General features: G+C 54.3%; 1 non-coding gene across 1 annotated transcript; it reads right to left on the bottom strand.

Moving 5' to 3' along the window:
* Window positions 1–14,008: 14,008 nt before the first annotated feature.
* TRNAF-GAA lies at window positions 14,009–14,081 on the bottom strand. The gene has a single exon. It is a non-coding gene; the product is annotated as a tRNA-Phe (tRNA).
* Between the last annotated feature and the right edge of the window lie 1,132 nt (window positions 14,082–15,213).

Raw genomic sequence — 15,213 nt, 5'->3', positions numbered from 1 at the left:
AATATAGTCCACACTGGCCAATGCCCTTGAGCCAGGCTGCTGTAGAAAACAGTTTGGTTTCTTTTCACTGTGTCTGTCCATTTGTCTTCACTCCGGCAAAGCTCCCTGTGTCTGCGAGCCCAGTTCTTCCTGCTCTCAAAAACATAACGAGTCCATGTGTTCTTCACTCAGCCAAGCTGAGATCCTCCCATGGACAGGTGACAATTATTCCCTTGTCTCTGTCGGGTATTCCATTGATCTAAGTTGGCCCCAGCCAATCCTTAATGACCCATTCACATCACCCCATGACAGCTGTGTGACAAAACACCTCATGTCTCCTGCTCGTTCTAATCATAGCAATACCAACCACAGATGGAAACTGAGGTGCGTATTGGCATCATACAAGTATCACCAGAATCATAGAATCTCAGGGTTGGAAGGGACCTCAGGAGGTCATCTAGTCCAACCCCCTGCTCAAAGCAGGACCAAACCCAAAAGTCCCACCTCTCTCACACACACACTGCTCACAGCCTCTGGAGAGAAAGCAAAGCACAGGAACTGGACGTTACTCCAGCGAACACAGTGGAGGACAAGCTGCAATCCTCAAATCCTGGTCAAAAAGGAGAGGCAGGTGGGTCCCTACCCACAGAGAGGGGCTGGCTAGAGGCCTGACACCTGAGGGGCCATTCCTTGAGCAGACCATGAAGGCAGGCGAAAGGCTTTGCTACCCCAGAACATCGCAAAAGCACATTTTGGGGAATTAGGAAGTCTAGTGACTCAGGTGTAACGGGAGGGAGAATTAAACTCCCCCAGTGGGAGGAGAAGGCTGGGGAATTACACACTAACATTCAGGAGCAACAGCCTCTAATTCTTCCGGAAAAAGGAGAATGTAAGAAACAAGAACTGGGCCACGCAGCTTCAGGAGGGACAGGCTCAGAGATCCAAGGAGCCGGGAGGGAAGACAGCTTGTGGCTGCTGCAGATGGGGAGAGGGGGGACAAGACTCTCTCCAAACTCTCACTCTTGTTGACCCCGACCTGATTTTACGATCTATGACCCAGTCTCACGTCTTGTGGGCAATTTCATACTCGCTAGAGGTAAGATGTCATGATCAGAGAATTGCTTATTAGCTTGGACCATGCGTGGAGGGGCAAGGAGGTGAACATAGATAAATGGGTTATTCAGCTTGCTACAGTTAAGGGCCTTCTATTAGGTGGAGGATTTGTGGGAGAAGTTATGCTGAAGTCTGGGATTTACCTGACCAGGCCTAAGGAGAGAATCCCAGGTCAGATATTTCACACCCTCATTTTGACAGACTAACAAGTAACTACAAACAGGTGCAACACGCCACAGGATTCTGAAAGAAGGAAGTTTGGGGTGGGCTTTAGCAATTAGGTTGCTATGCAGGATCTCAGCAGTTGGACGCATTCATATCTTGGAATTATTAATAACTAAGTGATGTAAATCATGAGTATTAATGCTTGATGCTTAATTATGGACTTTCCAAAGGCCACATACGGGTTGGGCAGCTATTGACATTCTTGTAATTACAGTTAAGGAGCAGGCATGGTATATAGCCAACCTATTACCATAAGGAAGTGGATAAATTACCTCTCCTAGTGACCATTTTTTCATTTTATCAGGCCCTCCCTTCTGATGGGCTCCCTTGCCCCTCGATCTTTGTTTCCATTGGTGTTCATAACTTGGAAGTATGCACAGTGCAAGCCCCTCTTTACTATACTTCTCTTACTCTAATCGTTACGTGTATTGAGCCTTGCCTGTGATTTCAACTATAACTGTCTGTATTAAATCAAGTTTCTGTGTGTTTCACCCAATTTCATCTCCTCCATTAACTGTGAGTGGCCATGTACAAGGGCGAGTTGTGCCCCAACACGTCATCTTATCGGTGTAAAAATTGCACAGGCTACACCACCACCCTGTGACATAATCAACAATGTGCCCATTTGTGCCTGGGAAGGGTCCCTGCTCTGGGAGGGAGGATGCAGCAAGGACTCAGGGTCGGTGGCCGGGGTCTCTGTGCACAGAGATGGGGAGGTTATATGGGGAGGGGGAGGTAATGAGGGGGAGAGGGAGGTCAAGAGTTAAAATAATAATATTTGTGGGGAAAATGTATAATGAAGTGAAACTGAACCGAAAGAAAACTGGAGTGTGGGCTCTAAACCAACAAGGCTTGGGTAGGGATTCGGGGTTAAAGGTCTGGGATCCCCCACAGCTCTAGATCCCCAAACCTCTCCTCCCTCCCACCGACCCACCCAGCCCACTTCCTGAGTGCCCTTCCCCCACACTCCCCTCTCCTTCTTCCCATTACTCTCAGCCAGCACCTTGGGAACTTCTTGTGTTTCCTCCTCGTCTCTCACAACCTCCTCCCTCCCTGCTGCTTCTTAGCTCTAATCCTGCACACACCCACCCCATGTCCAGGCACCCCAGAATTAGCTACTCCCCCGCCCACGGTCTCGTCCCCTCCCATGGCTCTGTTCTCCCTTCACCCGTGGGCTCCTGAATGGCAACATTATGTGCTCTCCTATCAAAAGAGGAGCTCATCTGACTGTCACACAAGCCATGCATGAGTCACACACCTATTTACTCAATTTAGAATTCTACAGGCGGCATATTTTCCTCTTAAAAAAAGAGGAAAATGCAGGAAAACTACAGTTATTAATGTAGCCAATAAGGATACATTAAATGCAATTTTAAAATGACTGAAGGCACGAAAAAGGCACATGTCCAAGAATGATTCTAGTGGGTGGGAGATAAGTTTCCTTGCCCCCACTTTTTTGCCTTGTCAAAACTTGTATGACAAATAAAGGTATAAAGTTATTACTACTCAGGTTCTTCAGAGACCCCACAGCTTCTAATAACCCAGGAGACAGGACTCCTTACCTAGGGAGGTCAGAGTCTCATAGTTCTCCTGCATGACATCCCTGTAGAGGGCTCTCTGAGTGGGGTCCAGCAGAGCCCCCTCTCCCCTGGTGAAATACACAGCCACCTCCTCGAAGGTCACCGGCCCCTGAAAGAGCAAGAGTCCAACACTCAGGACCTGCTGCCCCACTCACAGCCCCACACTCATGGGGCAGAGGAGCCAATCAAATGGAAGCTCTGGGTGGCTCACAGGCAGAGTCCCACCCCCACCCCACTCAGAGCAGCCAGGAAACGCCAGGGGGAGGGGACGAAGCGAGAGCCCCTCCTCTCTCCCAACAGAGCCATCACCCCCCTACTAGCCACAGACGGGCACAGGAGATGGAGGCCCTGGCAGGTGCAGGGAGAGCTCGCTGGCAGGGAGCCCAGCGCTGTTCTCATTGTGAAGAGCTGGACGGGGCCAGACTCAGTGGGGGGCAGACGACATGACAGTCCAGGGGGGGCCTTGCTGAGGGGGTTCCTCCAGCAGGGGTGTCCTGTCTCTCCTCCCCCCACTTCTCTTCAGCTGTCTGCCCTGCAGCTCTTCCTGCAGCCCTGCCCCCCGCCCCCCACTTGGAGCTCCAGAACTGATACCTCAAGGCTTGGGAGAGGGAATATCTTGCTGTATTATCTCCTGACTGTTCTAAATTTAATTTTAAATTTAATACGTGGCTGTAATTGGAGTCAGTATATATTTATCTTTCTTTATATAACAATTAGTTACAGAGCTCGTCAGTGAATTTCTAAGTTATTTTCTGCAAAAAACCCTACAGTTTTCAGGTGCCTCAGTAGCCCCTGGGATCACAGTTAAAGTTGCCCCCCTCCCCAAAATATGAAATGGCCCCTGGTGAGCCAGGAGCAGCCACAGGGCTGCAGGGTATCTGGGGCTCTAGCAAGATGCTGCCCCCGTGTGAGAGCGCAAAGCCCGGCTTGAGCTGCAGGCAGAGCATCGGGCACCACAGGCCACAGCAGCAGCGTAGGAGTAAGGGTGGGAATGGCAGCCAGTGATTTTAGTTTACTATTCATTTATTGTGTGGTGTTATAAATAACTAACACGTTATGTCACATGGAATCACTGTATGCTAAATAGAGAATCGATTGATCGGTCTGTAGCGAGAATAATCATGTATTAGGTATCTACGTAAATAGGGTTGAAACGCAAGGTCTGTAGGCTGAGACCTGCAAGATTTTAGCTTTGCTATTTTAGCCCTTGGAGCTAGGAAATGCTGACAGAAGTAAATGGCTGAGGAAAAACCCGATGCCCTAAGATTATGGGAAAAGAGGTACCAAGGGGTAACAGGGTGAACAATTAGCCGGAAGATTAATTTTAAATAAAAAAATTCTGGAAAGGCGCCTCTGTTTCCAAATGTGCCTTAACCACAGGACACAGGTTGTGTGTCAATGCTAATGAGGTATAATCAGAATCACATTATATAAAGGGGGTGCCCAGAGCAGGAAAATTGAGCTCCTTGTGGGAAACTCCAGCAGGAACCATCCCTCTACTGATGATCAATCCATGAGAGACTCATCAGACCCTAATACTATTGTCAGGATGTGAATAGAACTAGAGGTGTTACTTTTGCACAGGTCTTTATAGAATTTCTATGTGCTTGGGTCGTCATAACCTTAACTGTAACTTTAATAAAAACTTGTAAAACCGACTAGACCTTGTGCTTGTGAATGTCTGTGTGGTCACTTCGCTTGGTCTGTGTGTGTTCCTAGAGACTGTACATTTGAAGCGAGCAGCAGAGGTGACTTTCACTCTGTTAAGCTTGAAACTGTCGCCACCAGAGCCGACCCCGCGGTGGTGAAATGCCACATTACAAACTGCACTTTACATAAAATAAAAGGCTGCACAATACACCACACATCAGGCCACCCTCACTTCTGCGCTGCTGCTGGCGGTGGCATGGCCTTCAGAGCTGGGCGCTCGGCCAGCAGCCGCTGCTGTGAGGCCACCCTGCCAGTGCTGAATTTGTGCCGGGGCTGAGCTCTGGCGCCTCTTTCAATACAAATCAAGCACTACAGGGAGGTATCAGGGTCTGGACATGATGGTGGGGAGCCCGTGAGGGGGCACCAAATTACAAGTTCACCCAGGGCACCACTTTCTCTAAGGCCAGCCCTGGAGCTGGGTATGGGGGAGGGGCACATCCCCTAAGGCCGTGGTTCTCAGCTAGGGGTCCCTGGGCCTCTGGGGGGCTGCAAGCAGGTTTCAGGGGGGGCCTCCAAGCAGGGCCCGTGTCAGACTCGCTTGGGCCCAGGGCAGAAAGCCCAAACCTCCCTGCCTGGGGCCGAAGCCTGGGGCCATGAGCCCTGCCACCAGGGGCTGAAAGCCAAAGCTTGAGCAATTAGCTTTGCGGGGGGGGGCCTGTCACAGGGGGCCCCAGGCAACTGCCCTGGTTGCCGCCCCCTAACGCCAGCCCTGGCTTTTATATGCAGAGAACCAGGCACATGCAGGGCCGTGGAGTTTTTATAGCACGTTGGGGGCCTTAGAAAGAAAAAGGTTAAGAACCCCCCTAAGCCTCCCTGGTGGGTGCCCCCTCACATCTCACAGCAGCCGCTGGTTAATCAGGTCGGGCTCCAGCCCAGGGAGTCTGGTCCGTTTTCCTAGCCCCACCGAGGGGGGTTGTTTCCTGTTCCACAAATTAGAGCATTTCCACCTTCTAACCCCGTGGGTCAGTTCCTAGAATGGAAGCCGCATATTGAACAAGTCCCAACAGGTTTGCTACACTCTGGCCTCCTCCCATTCTCCACCCTGGGAATTTTTTGGCAAACTCCAACATCCAAACCAGACTGCCCAAGCCTCCCTCCTCCGGTGCGTTTGCTGTCCCTCCCCTCCAGCAGGAACCCACCAGCAACCCCCCCATAACCCCTACCTGAGCTGGCTCCACTGCAGCCATTTCCCTTCCCTGTCCCATGGGAGGATGGGACGAGCTGGAGCGAAACATGGACGACATCCTGCAGCCTGGCAGGGTGAGAAGGGCAGTTGCGGAGGTTTCAGAACAGGCTTTAGTTCATGTCACATCACGATTCCCCCAGGATCTTTCCCTGCAGAGACACAGCCTAGGCTCTGCCATGCTGGGAACATGCTCCAGCTCTTTATTGCAGGGGAGACCTGGCCCCTCCTGCCAGGCTAAGCCCACAGGGAGATTTTTCAGCCTCCCCAGTAATAAAGTCTCTCAACAAAATGCTAGAAAGGAGCAAAACCAAAGGGGCTGGGCAGGCTCCATAGGGACACTGGCTCCTCCCTTCCCCTCCTGTGCGGCCATGTCCTGTCGCTAGCAGAGATCGGCCCCCCCATCTCCCCCCCCACAGGCAGCCGTGTCTGCGGGCTCCCCAAGCCAGCACCTACTGACCCCCACCCACGCTGGGGGAGTGACACAGGACAGCAAATTCCCACCTACCCAAGGGCAAATTGCTGCAGATAAACGGGCTGGGTTCACATCCCAAAGCTGAGGAGAACAGAAGAATTATGGAGAAAATAGGGAAAATGAGAGACTAGAGAGTCAATAATTTTAGGGAAAACGAGGGAATCTCCTTGGATTTTCTACCCACATGTGGGGAGGGGAGAGAGAAGGGGAAGAACCAGAGAGAATTGTTCTCGGGTTTTGAGACGGAAAGAAATGGCACAAACAGGAAAAGGATGCAAGTAGCTCACCCCCGTGTCCATAGGCGTGTGCAGCACATTTCATTAGGGTGTGCACCCAGGGAGCCCCGCCCTAGCCCCACCCCATCCACTGCCTCCCCCTTCCTGCCCCTGGCTGCCCCCCTCAGAACCCCCAACCCCCCCCTGCTCCTTGTCCCCTGACTGCCCCCTCCTGGGACCCTGCCCCTAACTGCCCTCCAGGACCCAACCCCCTACCGAACCCTTTCTGAGCCTCCCTGCTCCTTGTCCCCTGACTTCCCCCTCCTGAGACCCCCGCACTGTAGCTGCCTCCCTAGGACCCTACCCCCTACCTGTCCCCCTGACCCTTATCCACACCCCTGACCCCAGACAGACCCCTGGGACTCCCACACCCCATCCAACTGCTCCCCACCCCCTGACAGGACCCCCAAAACTCCCAACCCATCCAACTCCCTCTGCTCCCTGCCTGCCCCGACCCCGCTCCACCCCCCAACAGGTACCCCCCGAACCCTCAACCCATCCAACCCCCTGCTCCTTGTTCCCTGACCGCCCCATCCAGAGACCCACCCCCACATCACCCCCCCAACTATCCAACCCCCCTCCCCACCTCCTGGCAGCTCTGTCTAGTGGCTGCTCCCACCCACACACTCAAAGTGGCGGAGGAGGTTCCCTCTCCTTCGGTGGGAAGGTTGCCTAGTGGTTGAGGCACAGGACCCAGGTGTTCTGGGTTTGAGTCTCTGCTCTGCCACAGCCTCCCTGCTTAGCCTTGGGAAAGTCACTTCACCTCGTTGTGCCCTAGATCCCACCTGCCCAATGGGGCCAACACTGACCCTGCCTCGTGCGCTAAATCCATCCATGGCTGGGTGATGGGGGGGGTGGAATGGAGATACCAACATGGGGAGATTTAGGCTGAATTTCTCCACAGCCGGAGAGTGAGAGCCAGCTCCACAGGGGGGATGGGAGCGAGAGGGGCTCAGACCAGCTCCACACAGAGGGGGGTCAGGGCTTCGGCCCGGCAACTTCTGCCACTAAGGTGGCTGGGGCTCCCGAGCCGGGGACTTCAGCCCCACATCTTCTGCCAGGGTCCGGGGCTTCCCCCCCCGCCGCCCCTTCTGCTGGTATCTGGAGCTTCTCCTCCCCACGCCAACCTCCCCCTGCCCTAGCCCCAGCCGGGCTCCCCGGGGCACCCGCTGCTGCTGTGGCCGGAGCCGAGCCTGGCGGGCAGGGAGCAGCGATTCCCGCGGGGGCCCTGGCAGAGCCCCCAGCCCGAGCGGGGCGGGGCAGCCCCAGGGGAGTGGGGGGGGCTCTGCTGCTGCTGGCCCCCCCCCACCGACCCCTGGGGCTGTTTGGGGGGGGCTCACTCAGCCCCCCCAGGAGCGGGGGGGGGAGCAGCGGAGCGGAGCCTGCCCAGCAAACAGCTGATCGCAGCTGCGCCCAGGCCGCCCCCGGGGAAAAGCTCAGCGGAGGAGGCGCCACAAGCTGCCGGCAGCGGGTCATTCCCGGGGGGGCCGAGCACCCGCCTGCAGCCGCCGCAGCCTCCTCCCCCCCCCGAGCCCCCACGGGAGGGGGGGAGCAGCCTCCCCAGCCGGGGCTCAGGGCATTGGGGTGCCGGGGCTCCCCCCATGCGCACGCCTGGGCCCGGGACACTCACACACACACACTGCCCCGGGGCTCCCCTGGTGCCCAGAGACCGATCAACCCCCCGCCTGCCCCACCGCCCTTCCCCGCCTGCAGCTCCGGCCTCTCCCCTCCCCTCCCGCCAGCCGCACCCAGGGGAACCCCGGGCCCCAGGCTCTGTCCCCACCTGGAGCCCAGCGGGGCCGGGGGCAGCTCCTGCTGCAGCTGAGAACAGGCGGCTCCGCTCCGGCCCGGGCGGCTCCAGCGCTGCCAGCAGCACGTGGCCACCAGGGAGCAGCTGCTGGGCCCGGGCTCCTGCGGCACAATGTGCCAGAGCCCCGCCCCCAGGAGCTGCCCCGCCCCCGGGCTGGGCCAGAGCCCCGCCCCCAGGAGCTGCCCCGCCCCCGGGCTGGGCCAGAGCCCCGCCCCCAGGAGCTGCCCCGCCCCCGGGCTGGGCCAGAGCCCCGCCCCCAGGAGCTGCCCCGCCCCCAGGCTGGGCCAGAGCCCCGGCCCCAGGAGCTGCCCCGCCCCTGGGCTGTGCCAGAGCCCCGCCCCCAGGAGCTGCCCTGCCCCCGGGCTGTGCCAGAGCCCCGCCCCCAGGAGCTGCCCCGCCCCCGGGCTGTGACAGAGCCCCGCACCCAGGAGCTGCCCCCCGCCACGGGATTTGTTCTCCTGCCTCCTTCTTCCCAGCACCCACCGCTCCCAGCTGCTCCCTTCCTGTGTCTGCAAACACCCCCCGGGGCGGGCTGCAGCGCTCGCTGGGGCTGGCTCCAGTGGCTGAAGTTGCCTCCATCTCTGCTCACCTGGGGGTGGGGGAGGGACGAAGAGAGGAGATGGGCCCAGGGTGTGAAAGCAGAATTAGGGGGCAGGGAAAGAAGGACTGTTTGGAAAGGTGGTTTTTTGCGGGGGGGGGGGATGTGATCCAGATGGAGTCAGAAGCAGTTGGGCAGCAGAGGCTCAGGGAGATTGAGGGGAACCCCCTGAGTGTCCCAGTGTTGGCCAGGGATTGTACAGCACCTAGCGCAATATGGGGTCCCAGAGCCGTAACTAGCTATTTTTACACCCAATCCAAGAATACAAAATTGCCCCCCCGCTGTGCCACCCAGCCCCCTTGAAACACCCCCCCCCAGCACCACCCATCCCTGTGGAAACAACCCCCCCCCCCAGCACCGCCCGCCCCACAGAAACAAACCCTCCTTCCCCAGCGCCGCCCCTCCGAAACAGCTGTGGGCCGAAAAGGAAGGTTTGGGGGAGGGAGAAGAAACGGCCCCCGTAGGGTGACCAGATCTCACCGTCACACCCCTCTTCACCCCCTAGCCCCCCGCTGGCCTGCTGCATCTCCTGCTAGTCAGTCCCCCACCCACCACTCGCCTCCTTTCACCTCCTCCCTCCCCTGCCAGAAACCCCCGTGCCCGCCCCTAGAGCCCCTGCTGGCTCACTGCTCACCTCTGTGCCCAGCTGCCACTCGCCCACCCGCTCGCCCACCTGCTCCCCACTTGCCCCATCACCCCCCCAGTATAAAGCCTCATTCACAGACCCAGGGGTCACTATATCACTGCACCCAGCAGTCACTCAATGCGGTTGTAGATAAATCTCTGCATTACGCATTTTTGTATAACTTGTCTATGACTTTGTATTGAACCTTGGTAATATGTTATAGGGGGCCCCTAAGGTAGTGTAATTAAGGTAACAGAAAAATGTCTTTTTGCTAGAAGTAGAATAAGATCTTCCCCCCCCTTGGTAATCAGTTGCCCTGTGGAGTGAATGAGGTGGGACTGAGGAAGGCAGCACCTCCAGACAGCTGCACCCCTTGGAGAGGGGCTGGGAGCCCGACCAAGGCCAATCAGACTTGGCAAGTGGGCTGGCTAGAGAAGAGCCGACACACTGACGGCCTCGGGGGTTAGGAGCAAGCACCTTCCTGTGGGAACCCCCTCTGTGCAGCACTGGGACAACCCCCAGCCCAGAGAAACGCAGCAAAAAGGACCAACAGACACAGTCCCAGATTTTGAATCTGAGAGATTTGCCCCTCTCCATCCACCAACTCGCTGCTGACCTCCTCACTCCCCCCCCCCCGGTATAAAGCCTCATTCAGAGACCCAGGGGTCACTATATTACTGCACCGAGCAGTCAATCACTGCAGTACCAAACATTAAACTACTGAAAATGGTGCCCCCCCTCCAGCCACCAACGTTTTGGACTAGAAAGCTTTGCCCCAGACATCCCCTTCAGAAGACACCCCCAGACGGGCTGAGGGATACTGGTGTGGCCTCACCTGGCAGCCCCCAAAGAAGGAATTGGGGTGACTAAATGGCCAGGGCCCCTCTCTAGCTGAAGCCGGCAAGGGAGGTACGTGGATCCCACCAGAATTTAAAATGAAAAGTGAGGGAGGGGAGGCTCTGCTGGACCTGGGCAGCTCTAGATACAGTACCAGGCACGTAGGAGGATTTCCACTCCTGAGCCGTGGAAGCAGAAATTGACTTTTCCTTTCCAGATTTAGCTAATGTTCAGAAAGGGAATCTAGCGCCTGCCTTCCAGATTTGAACACCTCAACATTCAGGAGTGCTCCAGCTCAGTTTGGGCAGCTGTTACTTCATTTCTCCCAAATCAAATATACTGATCCACTGTCATTTGCTGTAGAAAAAGTAGGATAAAATTGAGCAAGAAATGCTTCCCAGGGGTTATTAGGACTGGAATTGCAATTTTCAACAGCTATTGCCTTTTGTTTGTTTTTGTTTTATTTGTTTAAAAGGAAGACAGTGATATTGCATTGGCAAATTCCCCAGAGAAAGAAAGAGTGGAACAAAAGAATAATAAAGGCACCTCAACTTTTCCTCATTTATGGAGGACAGTTTTATAATATGCATCCAGATATACTCCAATCACACACTGAAAATTGTTCCACTTTACTGCAGCTCTGTAACCATATGGGAACCAATCCTGTCTTTGTTCTGTGCACATCCAAAATCCCTGCTGAATGACCCACCTTGGGAGCAATTTACCAGTGACCCAGGGCTGGGGTGGAAGAAGAGTGCAGGGGTGTGTGTGGGGGGGAGAGCCCAGGGCTGGGGTGGCAGGGGGTGCAGGTGGGGGGGAGAGCCCAGGGCTGGGATGGCAGGGGGGTGCGGGTTGGGAGTGGAGAGACCAAGGCTGGGATGGCAGGGGGTGTGGCTGGAGGGGGCAGAGCCCAGGTCTGGGGTGGCAGGGAGGTGCAGGGGGGAGCCCAGGGCTGGGGTGGGGGCAGCCAAAAATTTTTTTTGCTTGGGACTGTAAAAAACCTAGAGCCGGCCCTGCCTCCACGCACCGTGAGGTAGGTAGGAGCGGATCATTATTATCCTGACTGGAAAGAGGGAGAAGCTAAGGCTGAGAAAGGAGAATTGACTTCTCTGAGGTCACACAGCCAGTCAGGGGCAGAGTTGGGAATAGGACCTAAGAGCCCTGATTTTAAAACTAACCATCGGATCTTGAATTTCAGACATTGAATGACCTGAGTAAAGTGCTCTCAGATGAGCTCCAGACCAACAACAGTGCACAGGAATTATTCAGCAAGTATTTGAGGAGAACTGCAATGTCAGAGAGAATCATGAACTACTCAGAGACCATTAATGGAGAGAAGCAGCAAAATTCATCAAACACAGAACTGGTTCTGACTTATTTCCTTGGTCTTGAAAGAGAACAACAAGGACCTGAGTCTCCTCCCTGTCAATAATCCCCTGGTTAGCCAATCAGGGTAGAGACTGAGGACGGGAGGCTGAGGGTTCTCACCAGAGAGCCCAAAGGATGGCCCAGGTCACTGGTGGGGATCACTGCCCGAGCTCTATTTCAGCCCCACGTTTTTGAGTGGACCTCCCACAGTGGGAGCTGCAGAGCACTCCCCCGCAACACACACACACACACAGGTGGCAGTGGGAGGGGAACAGGAGAAAGGACAAAAGAAGCAAGAGACAAAGAGAAAGGAGGGAGGGAGGGAGGGAGGGATGGATGGAGCAAGAGGTGAAACAAAAAGGACAAACCCCAATGTCCCCAGTGATTCTAAGGGACAAAATCCCAGGAGCGCAATAAAATTCTGCCTCCTTAAGCTCGTGTTTTCCATGCCTAGAATTCAACTGTCACCAGATGAATCAGACTGAACAGGTTTCAAACCTCCAGGAGGCTCTTACCTTCTAAACAGGGACGGCTGTTTTCTAGTAAAATCACTGAAAGGGAAGGAGAAAACTCAAAAGAGGTTCCTCCTGGCGCTCACATCCGTGAACCCGAATACTCTCTCATTCCTCAAAGACAGACCTGGAGAAGGAGACTCGCTGAAGCAAAGCCACAGGGGTCTCTGAGGTTTCCCTGGCCCCTCGCCCCTGTCCTGCCTGGCTGATGTCAGCATCGCTCTGTGAGGTCACCACCTCCCCACCACCTTGGACCAATAGGCTGAGGTCCTGCAAAAGGCCTTTGTGATGTCACTGCCACACCCCTCCCTTGCTGGGCTAATGTCCTGCCCCTGTCCAGGCACTTTGCAGGTTTCAGCTAGTCCCTGTGGATCACCCCACTCAAGGAGCGTTCGTTCTAGGCAGCAAGCCGGCTAGACAGGGAAACATCAGACGCTGCTCCCAATGCTACACTCAGATTTTCAGAAATGAGTCGACTTTATGGCCAGAAGAAACCATTAGAGCATCTAATCTGACCCCCTGCATATTACAGGCCTCCTGTAGGACACAGGAGCTACTTTTGGGGCAAACACATTCCAGAAAAGCATCTTGTCTTCATTAAATGACATCAAGAGATGGAGAATCCACCCTTTCCTTGGTAGCTTGTTCCTGTGGTGAATCATCCTCGCTGTTGAATATTTGTCCCTTAATTGTAATATGAATTTGTCTCTTTTCACCTTCCAGCCACTGGGTCTTGTTAGGCCTTTCTCTGCTCGATTAAAGAGGCCTTTAGTACCCAATCTTTTCTCTCCATTAAGACACTTCAACACTTCAATGAAGTCACCTTTCAATCTTCTTTTGATTAGCTAAACAGGTTGAGCTCTTTCAATAGCTCACTAGAAGGCATTTTTCTCCAGCCCTCAGAACATTTGGTGGCTCTTTGCTGCCCCAAACTCTAATTTCACAACATCTTTTTCAAACGAGGGCACCGAAACTGGAGGCAGTATTCCAGTATCAGTCTCACTGATGCCGTGTCACCTCCTGTGATGTTATTGTCATAATCTGTAACTGTATAGATCACTGTTGCAACCGCTGCTCTATATTTGCAGCCAATATTGTAGAAAGGTTGTTGTGTAAGGGGTCTATGGAGAGGTTCTGATTGGCTGATTATAATGATGCTATCTCTAGATGTGTATCATTTTTGTAGTTGAAGTTATGAATATTGGTTCTATGCTGCCCATATTTCAAACTTTTGCTCTGCTTAAAGGAAACACCCCAGACAAGTTGGTGTCAGTTCTGCCTAGCCAGCTTGATGCAGGTTAGGCAAATGTGAGAACCACTACACTACAGAAACTCCATTACAGTGCCCTGCCCTGCCGTGCCCTCAAATTCCCTGCACTTTGGTGGTGCTCACCCTGGCACACACTGATGGGCGAACCTGGAGAAACTGGCAGCAGCTCTCTGATGGGTCAGCTGGAAGAACAGAGGACTGGAGCCAGGGATCAGGAAGTCGTCCTTACATCACCCTTGTGACTCTAGCTTGAAGGGGAGCTTCTTTTTCTTCCCCTTGCTGAGAAGCAGCAAGAGAAGAAAGAAAGGTCCTGTGGGCCAACTGGGTGCAGAAGCCAGTGCTGCCTTTTCCTGCAGTGAAGCCCAAAATGAAGGACTTGCATTGAGTAAAGACAGTGCTGTGTTTCCAGGAAAGAGCCCACTGCTCCAGAAAGAGGGATGAAACAGCCTGCCGAAGCCTGGGATTGAACTAGGGACCTTTAGATTTTCAGTCTAATGCTCTCCCACCTGAGCTACTTCAGCACCTGCAGGGGGCCTTCTTGGGCTGCTGCTTCTCACCTTGAAGTTTATTCTCCATAAACCATCTCTCTAGTCAACACTGGCCAATGCAAGACGGACATCGCTTGCTATTTTAGCACTTGGAAACGTCATCAACTAGTCTCTGGATCTCTCAAATGCTGCGCTTCAGTTCATGGGGGAAAGGCGAGAGAAGCGACCTTTGAACAAAGGGCCTGGGGTTAACATCCTAACGCTGTCTGTCTCCGACTGTAACACTATTTAATACTGGCCCACCCTGTGCTGGTGAGTGCTCCATTTCTAGATGTTAGTACATTTCAGTTACTGTCAAAATTAAGTTTCTATATGCTTAAAGAAAATGATTTTTAATTTGCTTATATATGGCATGAATAAATACAGATTTACACATCCTAGCATGAACATTTATTGTCTTATATGATAGAGAAAATCCTGCATCCTAACTGTGCATCAAAATCATGAAATGAGCTACAAATGCAATAAAAATAAGGTATTCAATGGTTTAACATATGGAGCGGGGCTGGGGGGCATTCCGAAGACACGTCTTGCCTGGGATGCCACTTGGTCTAGGGGAGGCCCTGTCAGGGAAAGCAGGAGTTAGTCTCACACGCCTATTTCCAGGCTGTAATCTGTGGGCGCCCTGCTCTGGGAGGAGGGATCGCGGTAGCCCACACTCAGGGCTGGAACAGGCCCCGGATTGAGGGGGTGGCTGCAGGGTTTGCAGCGCTCTGATGTCTCAGACAATGTGTCTCCCCAAAGCCTCAGATCTGCGTCCCCAGAAGGCTCCTGCGCTGCCTCCGCTCCTTTCATAGTCTATAGCAAGGAGCAGCAGCAAGGGTCAGGGATGAGCCATGGGCACAAAGTGGGGGGCAGAGGCTTCAGGAGGAAACCCAGCCCCCAGAGCAGAGGGGGATAGGAGGCTTTTTCTCTCTTCTTAGCCACGGGCTATAGCTCCGAGAGCTCTGTGAAATGCCTCCCCGCCCACAGCCTGGGGAAGGGGAAGGAGCCTCAGGTTCTAGCTCGGTTTGGAGGAGGATCACTGGACCCTAGAACCACTCGCTGCCCTTTCCCGGAGAAACCTGTGATGCCCAGAATGGGGCTGAGATAAATGCTGACAGGA

Source organism: Mauremys mutica, unplaced genomic scaffold, assembly GCF_020497125.1.
Source record: "Mauremys mutica isolate MM-2020 ecotype Southern unplaced genomic scaffold, ASM2049712v1 000598F_np12_subseq_112121:266766_obj, whole genome shotgun sequence".
Lineage (NCBI taxonomy): Eukaryota > Metazoa > Chordata > Testudines > Geoemydidae > Mauremys > Mauremys mutica.
Note: the sequence above shows the minus strand (reverse complement) of the source record. Positions and strands in the feature narration are given on the sequence as shown.